Source organism: Chiloscyllium plagiosum, unplaced genomic scaffold, assembly GCF_037043375.1.
Source record: "Chiloscyllium plagiosum isolate Xiang-an unplaced genomic scaffold, Cpla_swu_hap1 HiC_scaffold_53X, whole genome shotgun sequence".
NCBI classification, from domain to species: domain Eukaryota; kingdom Metazoa; phylum Chordata; class Chondrichthyes; order Orectolobiformes; family Hemiscylliidae; genus Chiloscyllium; species Chiloscyllium plagiosum.
The window spans coordinates 14,421,584-14,427,583 of NW_028270191.1; positions in this window are offsets into that span (position 1 = coordinate 14,421,584).

Genomic DNA, 6,000 nt, shown 5'->3' on the forward strand with positions numbered 1-6,000 from the left:
CTTAGAGTCATAGAGTCATAGAAATATACAGCATGGAAACAGACCCTTCAGTCCAACCAGTCCATGCCGACCAGATATCCCAATCCAATCTAGTCCCACTTGCCAGCACCCGGCCCATATCCCTCCAAACACTTCCTATTTATATATCCATCCAAATGCCTCTTAAATGTTGCAATTGTACCAGCCTCCTCCACTTCCTCTGCAGCTCATTCCATACATGTACCACCCTCTGCGTGAAAAAATTGCCGCTTAGGTCTCTTTTATATCTTTCCCCTCTCACCCTAAACCTATGCCCTCTAGTTCTGGACTCCCCGACCCCAGGGAAAGCACTTTGCCTATTTACTCTATCCATGCCCCTCATAATTTTGTAAACCTCTATAAGGTCACCCCTCAGCCTCCGACGCTCCAGGGAAAACAGCCCCAGCCTGTTCAGCCTCTCCCTATAGCTCAAATCCTCCAATCCTGGCAACATCCTTGTAGATCTTTTCTGAACCCTTTCAAGTTTCACAACATCTTTCCGATAGGAAGGAGACCAGAATTGCACGCAATATTCCAACAGTGGCCTAACCAATGTCCTGTACAGCCACAACATGACCTCCCAACTCCTGTACTCAATACTCTGACCAATAAAGGAAAGCATACCAAATGCCTTCTTCACTATCCTATCTACCTGCGACTCCACTTTCAAGGAGCTATGAACCTGCACTCCAGGGTCTCTTTGTTCAGCAACACTCACTGGGACCTTACCATTAAGTGTACAAGTCCTGCTAAGATTTGCTTTCCCAAAATGTAGCACCTCACATTTATCTGAATTAAACTCCATCTGCCATTTCTCAGCCCATTGGCCCATCTGGTCAAGATCCTGTTGTAATATGAGGTAACCCTCTTCGCTGTCCACTACACCTCCAATTTTGGTATCATCTGCAAAATTACTAACTATACCTCTTATGCTCGCATCCAAATCATTTATATAAATGACAAAAAGTAGAGGACCCAGCATCGATCCTTGTGGCACTCCACTGGTCACAGGCCTCCAGTCTGAAAAACAACCCTCCACCACCGCCCTCTGTCTTCTACCTTTGAGCCAGTTCTGTATCCAAGTGGCTAGTTCTCCCTGTATTCCGTGAGATCTAACCTTGCTAATCAGTCTCCCATGGGGAACCTTGTCGAACACCTTACTGAAGCCCATATAGATCACATCTACTGCTCTGCCCTCATCAAGTCTCTTTGTTACTTCTTCAAAAAACTCAATCAAGTTTGTGAGACATGATTTCTCACACACAAAGCCATAAAACCAATGCACCTCAGACCATCTGTCCCCTGGGGTTCATCATCTGCTGCCTGCCTACTCTTTCCCTTAGTCAGGCTGACATCATGATCTAGTTCCTTACAGGCTTTAGTTACTACCTAGGAGAAAGTGAGGACTGCAGATGCTGGAGATCAGAGCTGAAAATGTGTTGCGTGGGTTTCCTCCGGGTGCTCCGGTTTCCTCCCACAGTCCAAAGATGTGCAGGGTCAGGTGAATTGGCCATGCTAAATTGCCCGTAGTGTTAGGTAAGGGGTAAGTGTGGGGGTGTGGGTGGGTTTCGCTTCGACGGGTCGGTGTGGACTTGTTGGGCCGAAGGGCCTGTTCCCACACTGTAATATAATCTAATCTAAAAAAGCGCAGCAGGTCAGGCAGCATCCAAGGAGCAGGAGAATCGACATTTCGGGCTTGATTCCTGAAGAAGGCCTCATGCCCGAAACATCGATTCTCCTGCTCCTTGGATGCTGCCTGACCTGCTGCGCTTTTCCAGCAACACATTTTCAGCTTTAGTTACTACCTCCTGACTGTCCACTAACCTCCTCATTTGGTTTGCGACCCCTTGCCACATTAGTTTAAACCTTCCCCAACAGCATTAGCAAAAGCACTCCAAGGACATTGGTTCCAGTCCGGCCCAGGTGTAGACCTTCCAATTTGTAATAGTCCCACCTCCCCCAGAACCAGTCCCAATGTCCCAAAAATCTGAACCCCTCCCTCCTGCACCATCTTTCAACCCATGCATTCATCCTGCCTATTCTTTCATTTCTACTGACTAGCACATGGCACTGGTAGTGACCCTGAGATTACTACCAGTGAGGTCCTACTTTTTAACTTGGCTCCTAACTCCCTAAATTCTGCTTGTAGGACCTCATCCCTTTTTTTTACCTTTGTCATTGGTGCCTATATGCACCACGACAACTGGCTATTCACCCTCCCCCTTCAGAATGTTCTGCAGCCGATCTGAGACATCCCTGACCCGTGCACCTGGGAGCAACATACCATTGGAGATTCTCATTTTTGACCACAGAACTGCCTATCTACTCCCCTTACAATTGAATCTCAATTGACTATATCCCTTCCACTCTTTTTCCTGCCCTTCTGAACAGCAGAGCCAGCCATGGTGCCATGAACCTGGCCATGCTGCCTTCCCCTGGTGAGCCATCTTCCCCCAACAGTATCCAAAATGGTATACCTGTTTTGGAGGGAGATGACCGCAGGGGACACCTGCACTGCCTTCCTACTCTTTCTTTGTCTTTTGGTCACCCATTCACTGTCTCCCTCAGCAATCTTAATCTGTGGTGTGACCAATTTGCTAAATGTGCTATCCAATACCTCCTCAGCATAGCGTATACTCCAAAGTGAGTCTGTCCGCAGCTCCAGAGCCATCATGTGATCTAACAAAAGCTGCGGATGGACTCACTTTGGAGCATCCGTGATGCTGAGGAGTTTGTGGCTCCTGGGAACCAATCACATAGTTGTTGTCGGGCAGAAGGACTTTGTCATCGATAACTGGTCACTCGTCCACAGATCGATCTGCTACTTGTTGCCAGTCAAAGCTACATTCGTACACACGCTTTGGCTCCAATTTTCTGCAAACTAGGCATTCACCACTGCATGGACACACAGCTGTGTAAACAGCATGTACAGTGAGTGTCAGGTTACTTTTCCTTGAAAAGGTGCAGCAATCCTTCAATAGTCCTTGGTTTTTAAAACAGTCCTTTACCCATTTCAGTCCACAATCAAAAATACAGAAAAGTAAAAACATACAATCTTAACAGTGCCCATTTCAATCTCCTGACTATGGAACAATTGTTGCGGTGATACAGAAGATGAGAGGCTGTCAGCAATGGCAACAGTTTATGCACAGACAACTTGACTTCCGCAGCCAGTGCCGCTCATCCATTAGCTTAATGAAAGCACATTGTCTGACATATTGTTTGGGCATACGCAAAATTTAGTATGCTCTCTTCATTGTGTTGTCAATTTTCTAAATACATGGAATTCCTCTTTATCCAATGTGAATCTCCAGTCTCGAATGTAACATAAGTCTTTCATTCCATCTGACTCTGCTGGAATAGTCCAGGTTTAGTCTTTATTTGTACTGAAATCACTGCCAGCTCTGACAAAGAAAGCATCCCCAGCCAGACTCGAAGACTACTTCTATGCTACCGTCATTAAGTACCAAGACAGAGCTACTTGCAGCAATATTAGGAAGAGTGAAGCCATTGGTTTCAGTGTCTGCCTCAGCTCTATCTCCATCCTTCTCCTGAATCACATACTCAGGCTGAATCAGATCGAGCAAAATGTCAGATTTCTCGACTAGGTGAATTCTCAACTTAATTCTACATTGTTTAAACCTCTGCCACTTCCTAATGGCTTCTTGTCCCTCTTAACCGCATTTGAAATCCTACCTTTCAACGACAAGTCCTCCCCCCATCCTATCTGTGCAACTTTGTGGTTCTTATTTCCCTCCAGTCCTCTGAATGTTTATCTGTATTTTCTACTCTCACTCTTCCCCTTAAAAACTTCTCTTTAAACACATCATGAGGCAATGGTCTTGTTTCTCTCAAAGGCTTGACATCAGTTTTTCCTTCCTCTCTGAAGTGCAATGGGACCTGTTTGGATGTTCGAGACACATTGCCAATGCATGTTGTTCTTTTGTATATTTAACATTCCCATGAAAACAGGATTAAAAGCTCCATTGCAATAATGGCCAACCTTAAAGCATTCTTGAAGTTGCTATTTTGTTGAAGGCTGTGCTCAAGGTAAAAGTTAGTAACGTTGATAGAAGGCACAGGAGCAGGGAAAGTCTGATGCAGCATCAAGTCAGGTAAAACACAAGTTGTCTCCTGAATGAAGTTTGCTCAGTTTTCTCCCAGTAGTGACAGAAGATTCCCTCAATGCAAAACTGTAGGCATATATATATAAAGGACAGAGTTTAGTGCTTCTTAAATCAAACACTCCCAAGTCATCTGGAGCGTGACATTCCTTACTCTGCTCCAATTATGTGTCTGGTCACCATTCCTCGATGCATCAGCATCACTTTTATCCAATTCCACATTTTCATTGCCCCTGAGTTTGATTACTCACTTATAAGGAATTTGATGGATTTCTGTAATGTGAGCCACACAATTCAATCATTGACTTTTAACATCCTTTAATTTTTTGCCTCCCTGTTTTGTCCATTCATTTTTGTTTGATCAAGAAATAAGAGCTAACGCTTGAGGGGCTGAGACAGTTTAACACTTGCAACGAGCTGACATCAGAGAACTTAGAGCATTAGTTGTTTTGCTTCTCAGAACATTGACTTTGCTTTGTTGATACCTCAAGACAAATTAGATGTTCAATTGCTGTACACTGCTTTGAGAACACCTCTAACAAATTAGATGATTTTATTTTGTTTTGTTTCTTTCACCCTTATTTTAGCTAAGACAACTTTAACATCACAGCAGGATACAAATTCGCCCACCTTAGATTCTTTCAGAATAAGATCCAGCAAATTGTAGACATTGAAAGGGATGTCAAAAACCTTCAACCCCTCATGATATGTGGAGGGTAAAGTGTACCTAGTGTGATGGATCCTGAATGGCAAAATGGTGGTCTTACAATTCTCGAAGGAAAACTACAACACTGAGGATAATGAGTTCAACAAAGCTCAGATCCTTACATTCTCAAGTAAATTTCAAAGATGAGAAGAAAATTTGCCTTCCTCAAAAGAGCCCACACTGCTAACTGACAGGGCAGTGAACCTGCACAGTTACCACCTTTGCTGTTTGAATTCATGTACCACTGGACATCGGAGTGCATCTGGGAAAATTAGCAAACAGTGAAATTCACAACTAATCTTGGAGGAACCTGTTTGGGAGAGATCATAGCACAGAAACAGATGAGTGGATATTTTTAAGTGTGGCCTTAAGTAAGTCTGCAGTAGTGAGTAGAGTGGGCTCTTTCCTGATTATATGTTTTATAAGTATTAATAAGCCATAAGTATTAAGTTAGCCGGGAGCAGTATTTTGTAGAAGAATAAGACGGGGCTATTTTCTGGGTCTGTAGATTGAAAGAAGCAAAAATGGCCTTGAGTAGAGTGATATGCTCTTTTTGTTGAATTGTGGGCATTTAGGGAGAGTTTACATGTTACTGAGGATTATATCTGCAATAAATGCCATTGCTTGCGATTCCTATCAGATTGAATGATCAGTTGGAGAGACAGTTAGAGGCACTGAGGAATTTACAGCAGCAAGGGGATGTGATGGATGCCAGTTATAGGAAGGGAGAAAAGTTGCAGATACAGTCACATAAATGGGTTTACTCCAGGAAAGTTAGGAGAGGTAGGCAGTTAGTGCAGGAGTCCTCTGTGACTATTCCCATTTCAAACAAGTATGCTGCTTTGGAAAATGTAGGAGTTGATGGATTCTTGGGGGAACATAGTGCGAATAGCCAAGTTTCTGGTATTGAGACTGGCTCTAATGTAATGAGGTGTACATCAGGTTCCAAGAGATCGATTGTGTTTGGGGACTCTCTAGTGTGAGGCAGAGACAGACGTTTCTGTGGCCAGCAGTGAAAATTCAGAATGGTATGTTGCCTCCCTGGTGACAGGACCAAGGATGTCTCAGAGAGGGTGTAGAATTTTCTCAAGAGGGACAGGGCCCAGCAGGAGGTCATTGCACACGTTGGAACCAATGACATAGGAAGAGAAA